This window comes from Bos taurus, chromosome 24, assembly GCF_002263795.3.
Source record: "Bos taurus isolate L1 Dominette 01449 registration number 42190680 breed Hereford chromosome 24, ARS-UCD2.0, whole genome shotgun sequence".
NCBI classification, from domain to species: Eukaryota; Metazoa; Chordata; class Mammalia; order Artiodactyla; family Bovidae; genus Bos; species Bos taurus.
In genome coordinates this window covers 55,095,666-55,119,436 of record NC_037351.1, presented here as the reverse complement: position 1 = coordinate 55,119,436, position 23,771 = coordinate 55,095,666, and positions in this window count along the sequence as shown.

Here is a 23,771-nt window from a genome sequence, read left to right as displayed (position 1 = left end):
AAAGACCCAGGCCACACACAATGGATATTATATATAAGCCTGGTGGGCTGCAGTCCAAGGGGTCGCTAGGAGTCGGACACGACTGAGTGACTTCACTTTCACTTTTCACTTTCATGCACTGGAGAAGGAAACGGCAACCCACTCCAGTGTTCTTGCCTGGAGAATCCCAGGGATGGGGGAGCCTGGTGGGCTGCCATCTATAGGGTCACACAAAGTCGGACACGACTGAAGCAACTTAGCAGCAGCAGCATAACAAATAAAATGTCAGCAGCAGGAATTTCCCACTTCAGAAAAATTGATTTTTCATGATAGTTCAACCTTTTATAAAGCTAACATCTAAAGGACAGATAAGGGTGTATGAAATGAGACAGGGTTAAGGATCACACAAAGGCTGATTTCAGATCCAAGCCCAGAGGGCTAAGAAGCCATGGGAAGTTCCCTAAGACGGAGTCTGGGCCACCAGGAAGCAAGAGGCAGGCCGAGGAAGTCAGTGGAAGATGCCCAGAAAGCATCTGGGGCACAGAAACTGCAGGCGGAAGACAGCTGCTATGTATGGTTGTGTAGGTTGCACACTGCACAATTCCAGAGGACGGCAACCACGTAGACAAGAGGCACAGTGCTGATGCTGAGGCCAAGTTCCAGGTACTTCAACATTCCCAGCTGTTGGCTCTTCCCTCAGCACTGAGCCCTGCTGCTGGAAGGTCATGAGTGTTGATGGCCCTGCAGGGTTCTGGTCACTGCAGTCTCACTCAGGGTAAGAGATCTGGAGGAAAACTGATGGTGTGAGGTTTGTTGATTTTCTACATTCTTCATAAAGAAAAAGGCTGAAAGCTGATACTCCCAACCTTTCTGTCCCTGAGCTTGGCCACTTGCACTCCTATGGAATGATTGAATGCTTTCCTGCAGTCTCTGAAAAGATATAAGACCTGCTGAATCAACCAGCAATAACCTGGATATCAAAGATCCAGTCTGGCAATTGCCATGGACTCAAGCCAAACACATCAGCTACCTTGGATGAGATGTGGGTACCATCAATTTGAAGCTCAGAATTACAGATTTATTATATTTTAGGTTTTGAAATAAGCCACGAAATGCTGTTATTTCTTTATATGAGTGTCATCTTCCTCTAAGTTAGAAGCATAGGGGATTTCATTTGTTCAGACAGGCTCTGAAACATTCTGCAGACCCCAAGTCAGATGTTTGTGCTGAGGTCAGAGCTGGAAAAACATAGCTAGTTCTAGATTCGGAAGAAAAGAACGCAATGCAGAGAAAGGGCTAAAAAGACGTATAAGGAAACAAAAGGTGAAAAGTCAGGAAAGGATCTGGAGAATAGATACCAAAGAAGGATGTGCTAAATTAGGAGATGCATGTGTGTGTGCTTAGTCAAGTCTGACTCTTTGTGACCTGTGCAGACTATAGCCCACCAGGCTCCTCTGCCCATGGGATTCTCCAGGCAAGAAGGCTGGAGTGGGTTGCCATGTGCCCTCCTCCAGGAGATCTTCCTGACACAGGAATACAACCCACGTCTCTTGCATCTCCTGAATTGCAGGTGGATCCTTTACTGATTAACCATCCGGGAAGTCCCTATAGTACCATACATTGAGTTATAATTTTCTTCAAAAATGTTTACTACTTTTTTAATAGACTGGGGGCAATTCACAGGCTAGACACCTAATCATTAATTCTTAACTATTTGAAGTATTGAGGCTTCTTGGTGGCTCAGTGGTAAAGAATCTACCTGCAATGCAGGAGCTGCAGGTTCAATAGACCCTCTGGGTCGGGTCTATTCCCTGGAGGAGGGCATGGCAGCCCACTCTAGTCTTCTTGCCTGGAGAATCCCATGGACAGAGGAGCCTAGCAGGTTACAGGCCACAGGGCTGCAAACAGCTGAACTTAGCAACCAAAGAACAACAAATTTGAGGTATTCAGGAGTCAAGTTATTTTACAAAGTAATACGTGGCACATTACCTTTTGTGCCTTTTAAAATTTACAGTTACATAAATCAAAGGAAGTGGATATTTTGCATATATTTCAAGCATTTGAGGAATGGCCTCTGTCTAAAATTTGCTAAGGTGTCTGACAAATCTATGGTAAAATCACTTGGTAAAATTATTGCACTGAACTTAAACTCAATCCAAAATAAGCCAAATTAAACCTAAAGCTTAAAGAACAAAATCCCACCAGGGACTTCCCTGGTGGTCCAGTGGCGAAGAGTCTGGGCTCTCAGTGAAGGGGACCCGATTCGATCCCCAGTTTGGGAACCAGATCCTGCATGCTGCAACTAAAGATGCTGCTGGCCTCAACTAAGTCCTGGTGCAGCCAAATAAATAAATAAAAAGAAAACGTTTTTAAAAATTCCACCAGATCCTGTGATTTTTTTGAATTTTATAAAATACAAAAAAAAAATTGGTCTGTAATAAGGAATAGTTGGGATACAATGACTTACTAAGAATATATAAGGAAACACAACTTGAAAGAAATTGAATCTGTTCAAAGGAATTGAAGCCCCTTTTACTAAAAAGAGTCATATAATAGTATTTCAAATTTTGATACACATTAATGATTATAGAATTATTAACAAAAATAAAGATTAAAAGTAAATTGCTTTAAAATCCAAAAAGTGTTCAATAATGTGTAAAACAAACAAAAACAAACAAACGAAAAACCCCCAAACTTTAAAAAGTAAAAAATTAACTAAAAAAGGCAATGGAGCATACTGTTTGAAAAGGCAAAAGTGTTGGCAAAGTAAAAAATAAATATATTTTTTAAAGATCCTAAAGGAGTCAATGGGTTTTCCAGGTGGCGCAGTCGTAAAGAATCCATCTGCCAATGCAGGAGACACAGGAGATGCAGGTTCAATGCCTGAGTCAGGAAGATCCTCTGGAGAAGGAAATGACTACCCACTCCAATATTCTTGCCTGGAAAATTCCATGGACAAAGGAGCTTGGTGGGGTGCAGTCCATGGGGTCACAAGGAGTCGGACATGACCGAGTGACTGAGCATGTCTTCATGCAAAGGAGTCCATGCTAACTGAATGACTATATATTTGAAATACAGAAATTTGGTTCCTAATAAATATATTTTATGAATACTAAATAATTCTTAAGAAAATTAAACCACCCTATGTCTATTAGCAATCTACACTTAGAATATTCCTTGAACTACTGCTATGAAGACGGAATGAAAATCAATCAACTGAAATGTAACAGAATCTGTTAAAACCATCCCATTCAATTTGAACTGCTATAAATGAGTTAAAAGAAGTATTTTTGCTAAATATCTTAACTTCAGCAATTTGATCACTAAGCAAACTGATTTGGGGCATTCTGACCTAGAATCAAAAGAGACCCTTTCTAGTTCTAGTTCATTCTAACATTTCTTCAGCATTCTCTCCTGGTCATTGCAACCCTAATCCGAAATCTCTCATTCTTTTCCTCTTGACACAACCCTGTGGCCCCAAGAATTAGAGTTTGAATTTCATCCCCAAAACAGAAGGACAGAGGCTTGGACTTGGATTTGTGTTGATTAAAAAAATTTATATATAACCACTTCACATTCACTAAGGTGACCGTAATCAAAAAGACAAACGATAACAGCTGTAGAGGATGTGGAAAAATTGGAACTCTCATTCATTGTTGGAGGGGAAGTTAAAATGGTGCAGCCACTTTGGAAAATAGACTAGGAGAGTCTCAAAATCTTAAACACTGAGTTACCATTTGATTCAACATCTACACTCCCAACTATATACTAAAGAGAATGGAAAACATATCCACACAAAACATCGTACCTGAATCCTCATAGCACCGTTGTTCACAAAAGCCTCAAACCACAAACAACCCAAATGCCCAACTAATGAATGGATAAACCAAATATGGTAAATATATATTATGGAAATGTTACTCGGCCATTAAAAGGAATGAGGTATTGACCCATGATACGGTATAGAGAAAACTTGGAAACATTAAGTGAAAGAAGTTAGTCACGCTGTATGAGTCCCTTCATGGGAAATGTCCAGAATTGATACATCCTAAGAAATAGGAAATAGATTGATGGCTGCCAGAGACTGAGACTGGCAGAGTGAGGAGCAGCTGTTAATGGGCACAGAGTTTTATTTACAAAGTGTTCTCAAATTAAATAGTGGTAATTGTTGTACAAGCCTGTGAATATATTAGAAACCGTTGAGTCGGACACCTTAAAATGATTAACTTTCTGATATGTGAACTACAACTGAACAGTTCTGCGATACATATACACACACATATATATACATATGATTATTTCTTGCATATTTGAAAGGATCTTAGGGATTAAGATATATTTATACATATAATTTGATGGAAATGAGACTATACTAGTCACCCTTTTTTCTAACATGGCATTTCATTTCGTTTCAAAAATATGTCTTGGATATTTTTCCCTGTTGATGAATATATATATAGATGTAGATCTAAAGATATATAAAATATTATATATGTGTATAAAACATCAAATATAAACCATCATATATATGGAACATCATTTAAAATACCTCTGCAGTGTACTGTCGTGTGTAATCTTACCACACTTACGGATGCGTTTAAGTCATTCCCAGTGTTTTAGTACTGTAACAACACAGCAATGAGTACACACACACGCGTGTGAATATATACATAAATACATGCCCACATACATATTCTGTGTGCATTTCATTGATTATCTGTTCAGGAAAGAATCTCCTAGGTAAATTTCTACCAGTGAGATCTGTCATTATTTTTATTACACAAAAACACACCATATTTGTTGTTTGATTTTTTTCTTTTCACCTTTTGACCCCCTTCACTCATTTCTTTCATCCCTTACCCTCTGCCTGCGGCAATTACCAATCTGTTCTCAGTATCTAGGAGCCTTTTTTAGGTCCCACATGTAAGAGAGATCACCTGGTTTTGTCTTTCTGACTTTTTTCAGTTAGCACAATGCCCTTGAGGTCCGTCCATGTTGTACATGTCAAGATTTCAATCTTTTTATGGCTGAGAAATAGTCCATTGTACATTTGTCTGCAGCAATCTCCTTACCTACCCATCCATCAGCGGGCTTAGGTGCTTCCACATTGTCACTAGCGTCAGTAACGCTGCAATTAAAACCGGCGGTCCATGTATCTTTTCAAGTTGGTGCTTTCGTCTTCTTTGGATAAATATCAAACAGCGGGTAGTTCATGTGGTAGCTCTATCCTGAAATTTCTGAGGAACCTTCATCCTGTTCTCCGAAGTGACTGTACCAATTTACACTCCTACCAACAGTGCACCGGGGTTTCCTTTTATTCGCATCCTTGCCAATACTTGCTGTTTCTTGTCTTTTTGATAATAGCCATCTCACAGATGTAAGGTTATATCTTATTGTGCTTTCAGTTTGCATTTCCCTGAGGATTAGTGATGCTGAGCACCTTCTCATGTGCCTGTTGGCCACTTAACGTCTTCTTTGACGGTTTCCCTTGCTGTGCAGAGCTTTTTGGTTTGCTATAGTCTGGATAACAATGTTATCAACAATGTTAATCAACCACTTGTTGATTTTTGCTTTTGCTGCTTCTGCTTTTTAGTCTTTATTTCATTTATTTTTGCTTTCTCCTATTTCCTTTTATATTAACTTTGGGCTTTGTTCTTCTTTTTCTAGTTTCTTGAGGTATATAAAGTTAGGTTGTTCACTTGAGACTTTTCTTTCTTCCTTTTTGAGGAAGGCATTCATTGCTGTGAACTTCCCTCTTAGAACTGCCTTTGCTGCATCCCACAAGTTTTGGCATGTCATATTTTCATTTTTGTCTCAAGATATTTTTTATTTCTCTTTTAAAGCATTTAGTAGCATGTTGTTGACCTCTGAAATTTGTGAATTTTGCGACTTTGCTCAGGTGGTTAACTTCAAGTTTCATACCGCTGTGGTCAGAAAAGAAGCTTGATATGATTTTAATCCTCTTAAATTTATTAAGAATTGTCTTGTGGCCTAACATACAATTTATCATGGAAAATGTTCCATGTGCGCTTGAGAAGAATGCGTGTCCTGCTGCTTTTGGATGCAATATTCTGTATTTATCTGTTTAGTCCGTCTGGTCTAACATGTCACCTAAGGTTAATGTTTTCTTAATTATTTTCTGTCTGGATGATTGCTCATCAGTCTTCTATTTTGAAGTTGTTCTTAGTCAATTCTATAGTCAGCCATGCTGGGCTTGATTGTTTCTGGCACAACCTCTCCAAGATTCAACTTCTTCATTGGTAAAATGGAATGAGAATTGAATGAAACAATTCATTTGAAGGGTCTAGCACTGTGCCCAGCACACCCAAGGGCCTGAAAAATGTCGATTTCCTCTCTTCAGTCATCCTTCTGCCTCCTCCCCGCCCCCAATCTTTTCAACCTGCATATAATAGATATACGATAAATATCTGATGGTTGGCTAAGTTAAGTCTAGTCATATATAAGTATGCATAGTCCTGTAGGCTCAGTTAAGGAAACTGAGCATTTAATGTACTCACCAAGGTCCCTTCATCACCTACCATTCTGGAGCAATTGGTAACTGATGCATCAGAGGCAACATCAAGCTTTGTGTTGACAGACGCATCGTCTGCACAAGCAGGGCAAGACTTGAGCAGCAATGTCAGCACTAGACACCCAAGATGACAATTAGGAACAAGAAGAAACAACTCCAGGGGAAAGGGGTCCTTAAAAGCACTGAGCAGCAGCATAAACAAGCAAGTGGCTATAAAGGATCAATCACTCAATCACCACTGATAGCTGGCACTGTCTGGGGGATATTATCTGTTGGATACAGCTGTGAAGAGGTGAGCTCAAGGCCTGTTTTGAATTACCAGGTAGGTCTCAGATCCTTTCTCTAGTCTAAAGAAAAATAATTTCACTTCCTTTTTGCTTTCAGCCCCATTAATAACAGCTCACCTTACTGAGCACCTACTATGTGCCAGACATGGTTTGATATTAATGTTAGCTCTAAAAGGGAGGTAATATTAAGTGTTCCAATGGTATATATGAGGGAACTGAGTCACAGCGAAGTTAGGACCTTGCTCTAAGCTAGGTTTGAAATCAGGACAGCTTATTTGCAGGGCTCATATGCATAAACCCTCAGGTTTATGGTCTCTCTCTCTCTAGAAGGATGAGTAAAACTGAAGCCAACGTATTACTGAATGTTTGGAATCATGTGCAGATACCTTGCTTTAAAGGCTGAACAATCTTATACTTGTCATGTGTCGGGCGTAGAATAACTTCCTCAAATGCCTCCAACTGAAAGCACATTCTCGATGCATTTCGGTCTGTTAGACGAAGTGACCTAACATTTTCATAATGCTAGCTTGAAAATTATGAGTCGGGGATTCATTATGACCATACATGGCTCATCTTGAGCTGACAAGTGCCCAGAACAGTTTTCTATATTCTCACAAGGCTAGAAGCTAATGGAGCCAGCCCTCCTTCTACCCAGGAGAACACGGAAGTTTCAAGACTAGGTACACCACCAGTGCACACCTGCATGTCATCAGCGAAGTCGTTAAGTGAGCAGACGAGAACAACCTGCCGTCACGTCTGCTCGTCGTCAACAATGAAGAGGTATCGACAGTGTTGAGACAGGCTGTCACTGGGGGAAGCTGAGACCGAGTCAACAGCCAGCAGAACACCCCCCTGATGGAGCCCATTCTTGAGGTGCTGCATCAAAACAAAACATACGGAGGGTCTAACACAGGCGCAGTTCCCCACCCGGCTTGCTCAGACACAAATGATGCGGGATCTGTACAAAGCAGGTAGAGTCTTGCATGGCTACACTGGCGAAGAAATGACTTCAAAACTGAGTTTGAGCTTAGAATGGAAGTGACTCACAGACATGGAACACAAAGTTATGCTTACCAAAGGGGAAGGGGGAGGGGAAGGATAAATTAGAGGAGTTTGGGATGAACAGATACACATTATTGCGCATAAAACAGATAAACAACAAAGACCTACTATATAGCACAGGGAACTATACTCAATATCCTGCACTAACCTATAATGGGAAAAGAAGATCCAAAAAAGAATACACAGAGAGAGACTTTCCTGGTGGCTCAGTGGTAAAGAATCCCCCTGTAACGCAGGAGACAACGGTTCTATCCCTGGGTCAGGAAGATGCCCTGGAGTAGGAAATGGCAATGCATTCCAGTATTCTTGCCTGTGAAATCCCATGGACAGAAGAATCTGTACATGAATCACTCTGCTGTACATCTGAAACTAACACAACACTGTAAATGAACTGGTCTTCTATTTTACAAAAAATAATGTAAGTATCTATTTTGTAAGGGATAATTGAGTCTCAGCCCTCTAAGATAAATAGAAGACACTAAAAAGCCATATCATACCCTTGCTGAAAGATCAGCCCATTTCTTTTCATTGAGAACATAAGAATGTGCAGCGTTTTGGGAAGACGCCAAGTCTAACTCACAGGAAGATTGCATTAATTATGTGGGCATATATTTAAGGAATTAATCCCAAATGAAACACCAACATTCTTCTTGACATCAGTGACTTGGTAGATCATAGAATGAGAAATATAAGTTCATAGCATCTGAGGATTCAAGTTGTGTGAAAGAAGTAAGGAAAAAACAGAATTTATTTCAAAATCTGGGCAAAGTATGAGAAGAGAAAATAGACACAAACAGAGAGAAAGAGAGACAGACACAAGAGGAGGGAATGTGCGTGTGTGTTTGTGTGTATGTGTGTGTGCACACACGCATGCTCCATCTGTCCCTGAAATTGGTTCCATGTTTACTCAGAGTTCCAATTGCTTGGGAGGATCCATAGTAGATGAGTCTGTTCCAGGTCTCATGGTTCCCTTCTCCACTGTTTGGAGTTAGACTCCACCAGGGATGGAGGAAAACTTTTAAACACAGTTAAACTATCAAGATGTATAGTGAATGAGACAAAGGCCTGGACCAGCCTGGCCTGAGACAATAAAATCAGAGGTGGATCAAAAATCTCCAGTTGCATTAGAGTGGTTGCCACAATGCCAAATGTGGCCCTGTTTTCAACAGCATCCCTGACGGGTGATGGATGAGCCAGACTGATCTCAAAACAGGTGGGAATATTCCACGGAATATCAGCAAGAAGCCTGATGAGAGAGTCCCAGCAATTAAGTCCATGGGGAAGGCTTCATCCAAGTCATAAAAGACTCTGTAGACACCTTTCCATTTGACAAGTTAAAAACAGGCAGGCCATACTTGAACTGGTAACCTCAAAGTCTTCTCCATAAGTTCATGAGATACTGTATTCTTATTAGAACTAAAACTTCACCTTTGCTTTTTCTCAAAAAATTGGGTGAATAGGTGTCTATTATCTGAACTCTAGTCAATCACAGATTGCTCTCACTTAACTCCATCACCACGATTCATAAAGCTGTTATTGACCATCATCTTTCAGAGAAGAAGAGAGATGACTTACGTTGATATGATCTGTTTGATGTCTGGAGAAAGGTTAGGCCAAAGGATGAAGTTAAACAACCCCAGAGGCCCTGGGGATGATTTCTGGAGCCCCGTCCTGGCTCTCTGCCCCCCTCTTCTCTTCCCCTCCTCGCTCTTCCTTGCCCCTACTCACCTCCGTCCCGCCCTTCCTCGGTTACCCTCCTCCCCTTCATTCTGTCTCTTCTTCCCTCTCTCCTTCCTTTCCTTCTCTTCCCCATCTTTCCCCCACTTTCCTCCCAATCACATTCAGTCATCTAGTCCTCCCCTTCCCAGCTCATTCTCCCTAAATTCTAACTACCTACCACACTCCTGTGGGCACCACTTTGGGTCTCTGGTATCACTCAGGGCTCAAGTTATGACTGAGCATTTAACGGCCCCACATTTCCTCATGCAGAGAGATCCACCTGCTCTGGGATCAGAAACTCGTGCTTTCTGCAGGGCTGCTCATCTGAGATGGGGCTAAGGAAGGATGGGAGCGACCATCCTAGACTCTGACCTCATCCACATGGAAATGGTAGGAAAATACTGAAAGAGTGACATGCCAAGCTGCTAAAGGTAAGAAGAATGATTAATAAACACAAGCAGGCTATATCCTAGGGTCAATGGGGTTTATTTTCTCCTGAAATGAGAAATCCATTTCCATCTCAAACTCAGTCTGAAAGCCACTTTTCTTGTCAAAGATAAAAACAATATCAGAATTCCATTTTTATCTCTACTGTAGCTAACAGAACACACTGCAGAGGGCAAAACACAGAGGCAGCTAGCCATGCCAACAAGAGAGAGCTCTGAGTAGAGAAACATGGATGTGACAGAGCTGTAGCATCATGCAATTAGAGGAATAAATAACTGATGTCAAGCTTTTAGCAGAATATGTGTTAGAAGAAGCTGACTCTTAATGCTACTGATAAAGTTCAGTTCAGTCGCTCAGTCAGGTCTGACCCTTTGCGACCCCATGGACTGCAGCACGCCAGGTCTCCCTGTCCATCACCAACTCCTGGAGCTTACTCAAACTCATGTCCATTGAGTTGGTGATGCCATCTAACCATCTCATCCTCTGTCACCCTCTTCTCCTCCTGCCTTCAATCTTTGCCAGCATCAGGGTCTTTTCAAATGAGTCAGTTCTTTGCATCAGGTGGCCAAAGTATTGGGGTTTCAGCTTCAGCATCAGTCCTTCCAATGAATATTCAGGACTGATTTCCTTTAGGATGCACTGGTTGGATCTCCTTGCAGTCCAAGGGACTCTGAACAACTAAACAATAGGAACAACAACAACCACAAAAGAATCATCAACAACTACTAGGGAATCATCACTGTTCTGATCAGGGCTTTGATTTTTCTTCTTTTGCCTAACATTCTTCTACATGCTCCACTTTCCTTTGTCATGCATTGGTCCATGTTGGGATGCCATTCCCACCTATCCAATTCCTTATTACATCATATGAAATGACCTTGCATCCTCTGCTCATTCCATTGCCCAGTGTTGATACAATTACATACAGCTTTGCTTTCTCAGTTCAGTTCAGTTGCTCAGTCGTGTCTGACCCTTTGTGACCCCATGGACTGCAGCACGCCAGGTCTCCCTGTCCAACACCAACTCCCGGAGTTTACTCAAACTCATGTCCATTGAATTGGTGATGCCATCCAAGCATCTCATCCTCTGTCGTCCCCTTCTCCTCCCACCTTCAATCTTTCCCAGCATCAGGGTCTTTTCCAAGGAGTCAGTTCTTCACATCAGGTGCCAAAGTATTGGAGTTTCAGCTTCAGCATCAGTCCTTCCAATGAATATTCAGGACTGATTTCCTTTATGACTGACTGGTTGGATCTCCTTGCAGTCCAAGGGACTATCAGGAGTCCTCCAAAACCACAGTTCTAAAGCATCAATTCTTCAGCGTTCAGCTTTCTTTACAGTCCAACTCTCACATCCATCCATGACTACTGGAGCTTTGACTGGACGGACCTTTGTCATCAAAGTTATGTCTCTGCTTTTTAATATGCTTTCTAGGTTGGTCATAGCTTTTCTTCCAAGGAGCAAGCACCTTTTACTTTCATGGCTGCAGTCACCATCTGCAGTGAGTTTGGAGCCCCCAAAAAATAAAGTCTGTCAACTGTTTCCCCATCTATTTGCCATGAAGTGATGGGATTATATGCCATGATCTTAGTTTTCTGAATGCTGAGTTAAGAAGCCCCAAGTGCTAGAATTAGTCTCGGGCCCAGGCTTTACTGGGTCTGCTCCGACTCCTCTCTAACTGTGCTCTCTGCATCAAGGATTCTCTAACCCACTAGGCCAAAGGAAAGCGCTCACCAAGAAACCACCCACTCCTTTGAGACAATGCTCCAAGAGCTCTGGAATTCCAACTCAAAAGGCCCTGATGGTACATTTAGGTCTGTATTGGCCTCTTCCATGAGTCTGTCCTCCCGCAGGCAGAATATACAACTGGTATCTATACCCACAGACCTGAACACAGGAGGTGGGAAGGCAGGGACGTGGAGGGAGCTTGGATGTGAAGACTGGAACGTCCACATGCGTGTGTTTAGGTCCTCTTTCTCTGGGGATTGGAGCCGAGGGTAGAAAGAGGGAAAGCAGACCGCCTGGACTGACCCCTCATGGCTTGGATCTCTAAAGAAGCCAAATATCTCAAGCTTTCCAGATGTTATGCAGGTTCACTGGTCAAGGGAGCAGTATGGAAGCTATTTTATATAACAGTTTGGTAACTCAGATTTTGATTTCAAAATATTTAGACAGCTGGTATGTGAACCTCCGTGTGCGTTTTTGTGCCCATCTCTCCAAATGTTAGAGGCCAGCTTATTGTTCTCACTTCCATTTACAGCTCCTTGACCAATACACTTGCAAGGGAGGTTGGGGAATGTAATTCTCTCTCTCTTCCTCTCTATGCTGGAGGAGGAACAGAATGAATAGTGAATACTGGCTGGACAACCAGCAGTCTACCCTAGTTTATAAGGGTGGCTGGAAAGAAAAATGTCTTTGCCTTATCCCCCAAATAATAACGTGTGCTGCACCCCTACCTCACGTGCGTACATGCTAAGGCACTTCACTGTGTCCAACTCTTTGCAATCCTCTGGACCATAGCTAGCCAGGCTCCTCTGTCCATGGGATTCTCCAGGCAAGAATTCTGGATTTGGTGGACATGCCCTCCTCCAGGGGATCTGCCCGACCCAGGGATCAAACCTGCATCTCTTATGTCTCCTACCCTGGCAGTCAAGTTCTTTAACACTAGAGCTACCTGGGAAGGAACCTGAGTCTGCTGCAGTGGCAGCAGATTCTTAACCACTGGACCACTGTCTCAACTGCTGGACCACTGGGGAAGTTCCTTCAGTTTTCATATTTGCACTTTATCATTATGGCATCCCTACCATGGTGGTGGTGGTAGTTTAGTCAATAAGCCATGTCTGACTCTTGAGACTCCATGGAATCTAGCCCGCCAGGCTCCTCTATTCATGGGATTTTCCAAGCAAGAATACTGGAGTGGTTTGCCATTTCCTTCTCCAGGGGATCTTCCCAGTCCAGGGATTGAACCCAGGTCTCCTGCATTGCAGACAGATTCTTTACACTCTGTTCAGTTCAGTTCAGTTCAGTCGCTCAGGCGTGTCCGACTCTTTGTGACCCCATGAACTGTAGCACGCCAGGCCTCCCTGTCCATCACCAACTCCCAGAGTCCACCCAAACCCACGTCCATCGAGTCGATGATGCCATCCAACATCTCATCCTCTGTCATCCCCTTCTCCTCCTGCCCTCAATCTTTCTCAGCATCAGGGTCTTTTCCAATGAGTCAGCTCTTTGCATCAGGTGGCCAAAGTATTGGAGTTTCAGCCTCAACATCAGTCCTTCCAATGAACACCCAGGACTGATCTCCTTTAGGATGGACTGGTTGGATCTCCCTGCAGTCCAAGGAACTCTCAAGAGTCTTCTCCAACACCACAGTTCAAAAGCATCAATTCTTCAGTGCTTAGCTTTCTTTATAGTCCAACTCTCACATCCATACATGACCACTGGAAAAACCATAGCCTTGACTACATGGACCTTTGTTGGCAAAGTAATGTCTCTGCTTTTGAATATGCTATTTAGGTTGGTCATAACTTTCCTTCCAAGGAGTAAGCGTCTTTTAGTTTCATGGCTGCAGTCACCATCTGCAGTGACTTTGGAGCCCAGAAAAATAGTCAGCCACTGTTTCCACTGTTTCCCCATCTATCTGCCATGAAGTGTTGGGACCAGATGTCATGATCTTAGTTTTCTGAATGTTGAGCTTTAAGGCAACTTTTTCACTCTCCTCTTTCACTTTCATCAAGAAGCTCTTTAGTTCCTCTTCAATTTCTGCCATTAGGGTGGTGTCATCTGCATATCTAAGGTTATCGATATTTCTCCTGGCAATCTTGATTCCAGCTTGTGCTTCCTCCAGCCTACCATTTCTCATGATGTACTTTGCATGTAAGTTAAATAAGTAGGGTGACAATACACAGCCTTGACGTAGTCCTTTTCCTATTTGGAACCAGTCTGTTGTTCCATGTCCAGTTCTAACTGTTGCTTCCTGACCTGAATACAGGTTTCTCAAGAGGCAGGTCAGATGGTCTGGTATGCCCATCTCTTTCAGAATTTTCCACAGTGTATTGTGATCCACACAGTCAAAGGCTTTGGCATAGTCAATAAAGCAGAAATAGATGTTTTTCTGGAACTCTCTTGCTTTTTCCATGATCCATTGGATGTTGGCAATTTGATCTCTGGTTCCTCTGCCTTTTCTGAGCCATAAGGAAATGACAAATATAAACATGTAGAGAGAATCCCCCTACGTGTGGGTATGTGGAAATACAGTGCTGGAGCAGTCAAGTGATTAACAGTGTTGTGGTCCCTGGAGGGGCAACATGGGACATCCCAGTGGTCAGACCTCAGATGCTCTGGTAGCAAGCAACAAGAGGTCAAGAAAGGAACTCAGAAATTCAGGATGATAAAAGAAAACTGAAACTTAGGGAGGTGCATCACAGGACGAAAGCGCAATCAAGAAGGCTGGATAATTTAATTGGGTAGTTACTTACATGTTAAACATTCTCATTTGCCCTGGTAGGAGTTAGTCATGAGCGGAGTATTTTTAAATAAAGCCTGTGATAGATTCAAAAGGGAATATTTAATGTGGTTTTGGATAGTTAGCATGTAATAATTTTCTTTCTGCCTGGTAATCCCTCGGGTAATGGATGTTAACAAAAACAACCCCCAAAGATATATAATCTGCAAACATCAGTAATTGATGTTTGTGATCTGTGAACACAGTGTTAGGATAGACTGAAAAGAACACATCTTTAAAAAAAATATGCTTCCAATGCTTGCAATTCTTTAATACAAATGTTCTAAGTAAGAAAGACAATCCCTTTGTACTTATTTGGTAAGGAAAACTGAAATGCAAAGTGTCAATGAAAGCATGGATATTGGATAAGCAGAAAAGCTGAGTGTCTAGAGTAAAGATGTGTTTCTTGCATGAATAACTTCTGAACAATCTGCTGAAGGAGTGATTTTGTATCAGGCTGAAACCCCAAACCAGCATCATTTTAATTTGCCAAGCACCTGTGAAGGAATACAGCTGCAAGGCCATGGGAAAACAATAGGAACTGTGACAGTTCATTAATATAAACCAGCAACTAGATTTATTTGGAAAAGTCATTGATATAGAATTACCCTGGAGGATGCAATGACATTCCTGAAGCAGGCCAGCAAGCAGCTAACTAAGATTATAGATGTGTGCACATCATTTGAAACCGAACAGTAATTTGGTAACTATTACGATTTATTGTGTATGCCAAAGAGAATAACAAATGTGCAAAAAGCCGTGATTGCTTCAGGAAAGTTAGGCTTGCGTTGCATTCAGTTATTTGGCTTTTTCCATGCAAGGTTGTTTTTGTTCTGGAAAATCAAGATAATGGTGTTGCCCCTAGAATGATTACTTGTGTGTACATAGGCATAGAAGGAAAATATCAAACTACACATTCTCGTCTAACTACTCTTGAGCCTTAATATAATGCTGATAAGAACCTAAAAGAGTTGTTTATGGCAATCAAGTCATCACAGTCTTATGTGGATGGTGACTGCAAATATTTCAGGTATGGTAACTCATAAGCAATCCAGCTTGCATAAAATGAAAGATATCAACAGATCTGGAGGCAGAGAAATGGATCTGCTAACCACTCACTTTTATTGCAAACACTGAAATGTAACCCTAGAAAAGGGGAGGAAAGCAAGATTCTTCTTTCATATCCTGGAAGCATCTGGGAAAATCTCAGTATCTGGCACAAAAGCAGTAAGTCCATCCACTGAACTTGTTCCCAGTCCTGAGACAGGTAACGTTAGCCAATAATGTGGGAGCAAACGAAAAGAATGTCCCCACACCTCTAACGTTTCCTCTTTAAATGCAGAAGAAACTTCATAATCCTCCCGCTAATGTCCTCGGATGGTTTTCTTAATCCTTTCACCACCTGTAGTTGGCGCCCCTGGTACTGTGGTAATCATTGGAAACTGATTGACTTGAACTGCTGGTCGTAAAGAGTTAAAGTTTATGGAAACCACCGAGGACTTAATGAGTGTGTAGTGATGACTAAGGAAATCTCAACAAAACCACCAACCACTGAGTCTCGGGACCACTTTTATGAGCCCCCTGTTAAGGCGGTCATGGTACAGTGGGGTTCGAAAGAGACATGGAACATGTACAGGACACATGTATGTGTATCGTCTGCCACCGACAGGTAAGGAGTTTACAGACCAACAGCATCTTGCTGGCCCTTTAAGTACTGTCTTCAATCTTGAGATACTAAAGCTTTTTTTTTTTTTTTTTTAATCCTGAAAAAAAAAATAGAAATGATCTCAAATCCAGGAAAGGTCTGATTTAAAACAGAAAAACGGGGCTGGGGAGGGGAAACCCATTCAGAGACGATTTAAATGTAAGAGGCTCATTTAAAATTTTAGGAATTGAAAATGGATTAAATTATTTGTTCTATGTGGGTCTTCATTTTAGAATTACTTTCAAATCCTCTGATTCTAAAAAGACTCTTTGAGTGCTTGGAGTTGCAAAGTACATGACGTGATGGGAGAACGTCCAAGGGCTGGTTCTCATTTTGTGAAATTCTCTAATGAAACTGCTCAGAAATACAACCTCCCAAACCAACACCAGCTTTTGTTTGTTGTTGTTCGGTTGGCTTTCACATCATGAATGAAAAACCTTCTGAAAATAGGAAGCAATTACAAAATTCTCCAGGTTCCCCTGTAACAATAGTGCTGAAACACTCAAAACCAAGGCAGATAACTTAAAAATAAGTGTAAGATACTGAATTTCCTAGAAGGCGCGCATGGACTCTGGGCCTTCAAAACAAGTCAGCATGGCACCCACGTGGATTGGAGCAACTGCTCTAGTTTTTACTAGTTCACTCCCACACCTTTTGTGTGGGGCAAACATTGTGTCTGGCTCATGTGAAAACACAAGTCCTAGACAACAGGACCCCCCAACCCCGCTCACAGTCATTGTTCCCAAGTGTTTGGAGGAAAGAAAACACAAGTTGAAATCTAGAAACTTGGAAAACAAATTTGGTATGGACATATTCTATTTAGTTATTACTTGTAGATTTTTTGGCAACATTTAAAAGTTGAAACTTCTGCACTAAAAACTGGATTTCCAGGGACTTCCCTGGTGGTCCAGTGGCTAAGACTCTGAGCTCCCAATGCAGGGGTCCTGGTTCAATCCCTGATCAGGGAACTAAGATCCCACATACTTTATTAAGTAAATAAATACTTTTTTTAAAGTTAGATTTACAGAACCTACTATATAGCACGGGGAACTCTACTCAATGATCTGCGGTGACTTAAATGGGAAGGAAGTCCAAAAAATGGGGGATATACTTATACATAAGGCTGATTCCAGTACTCTTGCCTGGAAAATCCCATGGATGGAGAAGCCTAGTGGGCTACAGTCCATGGGGTCGCTAAGAGTCGGACACGACTAAGCGACTTCATTTTCACTTTTCACTTTCATGCATTGGAGAAGGAAATGGCAACCCACTGCAGTGTTCTTGCCTGGAGAATCCCAGGGACGGGGGAGCCTGGTGGGCTGCCGTCTATGGGGTCTCACAGAGTTGGACACGACTGAAGCGACTTAGCAGCAGCAGCAAGGCTGATTCACTTTACGTATAGTAGAAACTAGCACAACATTGTAAAGCAACTATACGCCAATAAAAACTAACAAACAGATTTCCAGCTTTTCTTGAAAAATTAGAAGATTCAACGTATGCCTACTAAGTCGTTTCAGTCATGTCCAACTCTTTGCAACCCTATGGACTATAGTCTGCCAGGCTCCTCTGTCCATGGGATTTTCCAGGCAAGAATACTGGAGTGGGTTGCCATGCCCTTCTCCGGGGGATCTTTCTGACCCAGGGATCAAATCCACATCTCTGTGTCTCCTGCATCAGCAGGCAGATTCTTTACCACTAGACCACCTCAAGATTCAAAACTTGAGCCCAACTGTTTACTCCAACCTTATCATGTGTGGGGAGGGGCACTCCTGCTCAGGTAGGGTAGCAGCTCTCTACTAATCTTTCCAGACTGTGTGACTGCTGATTACAGCTATTCACAAGTGCTCCTGGGTCAGGAATAATCAGTGAAGTTTATCCCAACCCTCAGGTCTCCAAAGATGGCCCAGTGCCCCAAGTAAACCCAGCTACATAATTGCAGGGCCCCAATGCAAAATGCTGGAGAAGGCAATGGCATCCCACTCCAGTACTCTTGCCTGGAAAATCCCATAGACAGAGGAGCCTGGTAGGCTGCAGTCCATGGGGTCGCAAAGTCAGATACAACTGAGCGACTTCACTTTCACTTTTCACTTTCATGCATTGGAGAAGGCAATGGCAACCCACTCCAGTACTCTTGCCTAGAGAATCCCAGGGACAGGGGAGCCTGGTGGGCTTCCATCTATGGGGTCACACAGAGTCAGACACGACTGAATCGACAGCAGCAGCAGCAGCAGCAATGCAAAACGCAAACGTTTCTCATTCAAAATATTAAGAATTTCAAGAGGACAACAGAGCATTAAAGCAAATGCAATTGATGCTTTTGAACTTTTGAACTCTTGAACTCTTGAGAGTCCCTTGGACTGCAAGAAGATCCAACCAGTCAATCCTAAAGGAAATCAGTCCTGAATATTCACTGGAAGGACTGATGCTGAAGCTGAAGCTCCAATACTTTGGCCACCTGATGCAAAGAACTGACTCATTGGAAAAGACCCTGATGCTGGGAAAGACTGAAGGCAGGAAGAGAAGGGGACAACGGAGGATGAGATGGTTGGATGGCATCACCGACTTGATGGACATGAATTTGGGCAAGCTCCGGGAGTTGGGGATGGACAGGGAAGCATGGCGTGCTGCAGTCCATGGGGTGGCAAAAGGTGGAACACGACTGAGCAACTAAACTGACTGATGTGGCTTCCCTGGTGGCTCAGCAGCAAAGAACTCTTCTGCCAATGTAGGAAATGACGGTTTGATCCTTGCATCAAGAAGATGACCTGGAGAAGGAAATGGCAACCCACTCCAATATTCTTGCCCAGAAAATTCCATGGACAGAAGGAACCTGGTGGGCTGTACAGTCCATGGGGTCACAAAACAGTCAGAGACAACTTAGCAACTAAACAATAACATATTCCCATGAACATTCCTGTTTCCTCTCGCTCTTGCCAGCATCATTTTTAGAAATATTTTTCAATTTTCAGCAAATTGTATTATCTGCACTTCTTTAAGTAACATATATACTGGTATGCAGGGGTAGTTTTCTGTTGTATGTAGTTTGGAAGGAGGAAGATAAAGGAGACTAGAAAAAATCTGGTAAAATTACAAACTTCCTTGCTACTGAATGAATTCTCCAGGAAATACTGAAGGGATCCGGGCATTTAATGCCACCACACTTGTGTGATGGCTGTCCCTGGAGCCTAGAGAATTCCTCCTCCTCCTCTCCTATCAACACCCCACCTATTCTTCACTCAAGGATCTGCTCAGAGGCCATTTTCCTTCAGAAGGCTTTCCCCATCTCTCTTCCCCAGCCTGCATCTCACCCAGGCAGGATTAACCACTCTTTTCAGCATTCCCACCACACGTCACCAGTCACCCTATCTGGTCTGATTTACCCTGCGTTGAGGTCCGGCCAGTTGGGAGTATGCCTGACCCTTCCACGTGACTATCTGATCCTTGTCTGTTGGAAGAAGGTCATATCTTGTAAAGCCTCCATATAGGAATGCCGTCAAATGATGACTTGGTTTGGCATTTGAGACCAGAGGGAGCGGAGCTCCCTGCAGAGAGCCTAGCTGACTAACACGCCCTCAAGCTCCCCCTCCAGTCTTTCAAGAGCATCCACCTAAGCGGGCCCTGGAAGGCTCTGCCCACACTCTGAGATAAGCAGAATAAATACAGTAGCAGGCCGCCCGCCGCCCCCTCACCCCCCGCCAACCCTCCCAGGCATGAGGAGTCATTTTCAGCCCACCTGGGGCTTCTGCCAGCTCTTTATCTCTGTCACCCATATCTCACCCAAGCATGGGCAAACGAAACCACAGTGCTTTATCAGGAGTTGTAATTCCTTACATCTCTCTTATCACCTAAGATTACCCAGTCCTACCAGAGCTTAGGGATCTCTGAGGAGGATAACAGGACCTTCTGGTAGCAAGTGGTCTTATCACCTTCACAGCACTTGAAGGCTTGGGGGAGGTTTCATTTCCACCCTGGTATTTTTCCTGATCGGCTCTCAACTTTTCTAAAAGGCCCAGCTTTATAACACAGCTTAATTGCAGTTAGCAGGCTTCTTGCCTCAAAATTCTATGGCCTTTAAGTCTGAAGCAAGTAAGTACCAATCGCTGTGATTTCACCAGGGTTTCCTACGTTTCAGACTCCAACAAGACCTCATTTCATCTTCATAAGTGCCCTGTAAGAAAGAGAGCCCTGCCGTCTTATATATGAGGAATCTGTGGCTCAGGGCAGGGAAATGGTTCCTCCAAAATCACACAGCTTTTAGGCGCTGACACATAAATTTGAAGGCAGGTGTTCAAAGCCAGCTTCCCACAGTGTGCTTGCTAAGAGGCAGGGGGCACGTGGTGGCTGGATGCTGGCTTGTAGAACCTGGCTACCTGAGTTTGAATCTTGACCCTGCTACACACTAGCTGTGTGATTTAGGTTAAGTTATTTAATTTCTCTGTGCCTCATTCTTTATCTGTAAAGTGGGCTTAATTATAGCCTCTATTTCATAGAGTTGGGGAAATAAAATGTTTATGTGTATATATGTATTTGTGTGTACACTTGGGTCAATTTCTATAAACAGTACCTATTAACAATTTTATTTCCATTATAACTGCTGTCTCTCTGAAACTAGACAAAGGAGACCTGAACAATTACCCAATGATTCAAAAATTACAGATAAGGAAGAGGAGAAAGATGTGAGAACAGTGTTCACTTGTTTTACTGTCTTTGTCTTTTCTTCTGTTTTTCCTTTTTCTGGAAGTACATCTATCTCCCTTTTTGCCTTGTTAATAGACTTCTTTTGACTTTCCACCCTAGAATGCTCTTTACACTGAAAAAAAATGTTAATATATACAGTAATATGTATCAAATAGATAACTAATGAGAACCTGCTATATAACACAGGGAACTCTATTCAGTGCTCACCAATGACCTAAGTGGGAAGGAAATCTAAAAAAGAGGGGATATGTGTGTGTTATAACTGATTCACTTCACTGGATGGCAGAAACTCACACAACACTGTGAAGTAATTATACCCCCAGTTTAAAAAATGTTACAACACACTGAAGTGTAACTATTTAGTCATTCACGTACCTTTCCTTTATCTCCATTCCTCACATTCACATATATAAAAACACATAGAGGCGCGCGCACACACACACTTGCCTTTTGTTGGCATCTGAGCTTAGGCCATTCCACTCCCACAGGGTGTTTGTGTGTGTGTGTGGTGTGTGTGGTGTGTGTGTGTGTGTGTGTGTGTGTGAGACAGAAAATAATTCCTCACTTGTTTTTCACCCATGCAGTAGTTTGCCTTTCAAGAAGTTAAACATCTGTCTCACTCACAAACTCCTACACTCTCAGGGTTGGGAGGGATCATAAAAGTCACCTAGTTGAACCACCTTTCTGATGTTTGACTCACTTCTTACAATGTCGTGGCTAAGAGACAAAAATAGCCTATTTGTGAGTATTCCTAATGACAGGAAGCTCACTGCTTCCTAAGGCAGCCAGTACCCTTCATCCCATCTTGTTAAAGCCCATAGTCAAAGATAGCACTGATCCTAAAAAATAACTTTTCTAACGAATCTGAAAAAGAATAGATATATGTATATGTTTAACTGAAAAAAAAAAAACTTTTCTAAAAGGAAATTTAGTAATATAGATTAATATTAAAAATGTGCACACTGACTCAGAAATCTCACTTGTGGGAATTTATCCAAGAGATTTTTGTTTGGCAGATAATCTTCTAATTATGAATGGAAGTGATGGGTACATAAGCTGAAGAAATGAATATCACTTGGGTTCTTGAAAGACAACAAGATACATTTTCATTTGCACTCAACAAGTGTCTTATCCCTTGTCCTTGCTAGAGTTAATCCCTTCACCAGTACCTTGGATCTCATCCTTTCTAGCACCATGAGATCCTTTTTCTTTCAATACTAGGTACTCACCCTGCCCCAATCTCACTCTAGACATTCTATTTCTGTACACTGTTGTTCAAAGGTGTTGCTAGCCCTCTCCAGCCTTGACCCACCCCACTCACTTGTAACCCTGAAGAGCATGGATGAAAGCCAAGGGCAAGCTGCAACAGGAGAAAGAATACACTTGTCATGAGCTCAAGTCATAGACCCAATCTCACAGAGTAAGTATCCAGGTTTTACCATGTACTAGCCTTGCTTTGGTCTCTCCATCTATAAAAAGCTCCACATGCAGGAACTCACAGCTCGAGCAAAGGAAACAGGGAATGTTTGTTGAAACCAATTAGTGGCAGTTGTTTAATAGCACATCTGCCTAAGGCAGCATGAACAGCTGAGGCAAACAAAACTTGACCAACATTTTTTAATGAACATCTAGAAAATACTATGTTCATAAGATGCTTTGCAAAGCTCTAACATATCCATGAGGATCAATATGCAATATGTGTATCCAAGACTGTGTATATGTTCAGAGCTGTGCGCTGCCCACAAAAGACTTGACAAAGCCTAAACTCTTACTCTTGCTAACCTTGAGGCTCTGTGCAAGCAGCAAGTAAAGGCTAAGGCGGAGTTGTAAACTGCCTGAACGTTGTAAGGCACGCCCAGCACACACGGGGCGCTCAGTAAAGTCTGAGAAACTTACTAGTACCAGGCATTTAAGGAATCTCTACAGAGTCATTGGGCTTCCCTGGTGGCTCAGAGGTTAAAGCGTCTGCCTCCAATGAGGGAGACCCGGGTTCGATCCCTGGGTTGGGAAGATCCCCTGGAGAAGGAAATGGCAACCCACTCCAGTATTCTTGCCTGGAAAATCCCATGGACTGAGGAGCCTCGTAGGCTACAGTCCATGGGGTCGCAAAGAGCCGGACACGACTGAGCGACTTCACATTCACATAGAGACATCAGTTGACCACTAATTTAATCAAGCAGAGACTTCAGTGGCCACAGTGAAAAAAGAATACAGACTTACGGAATTAATTCAGGAAACCTACTTAAACAAAGGTAACAAAAACGAACACCAAGAACAGAAAACACTGGAGTGGGTGTTACTATGATTTCCAGAGTTGCCACATTATTTTAAATATCCAAGTTTCAACAAAATCTTATAAGACATGTAAAGAAATAGGAAAGTATGCCCCATATGCAGGAACTTACATTCAAATGAAACAATTAAAGAGCACTGGCAAAGGTAACTGCATATGTAAATATGAAAAACAATATTAAGATACTTTTTGCTTGTAACTATTTTTCTACTATGTGATTTAAAAAACAACTGCATAAAGCAGTAATAATAAATCTACGTTGATAGCATGTAATATATAAAAATACAATTCATATTGTATTTGACAATACTGACAATACTAAGTACCATGCTAAACCACCCCTTGTATGACAATATTAACACAAAGAAGGATGGAGGGAACAGACTCTATACAGCTGCAAAGATTTTGTATACCATTGAAATAAAATAGGTATTTACTAATCCAGTGTAGACTGTTAATAGATGTTAATCTCCAAGGCAACCAAAATAAAATTTTTAATTATAATAAACAAGGGAATTAAAATGGTACACTAGAAAATATGCATTTAA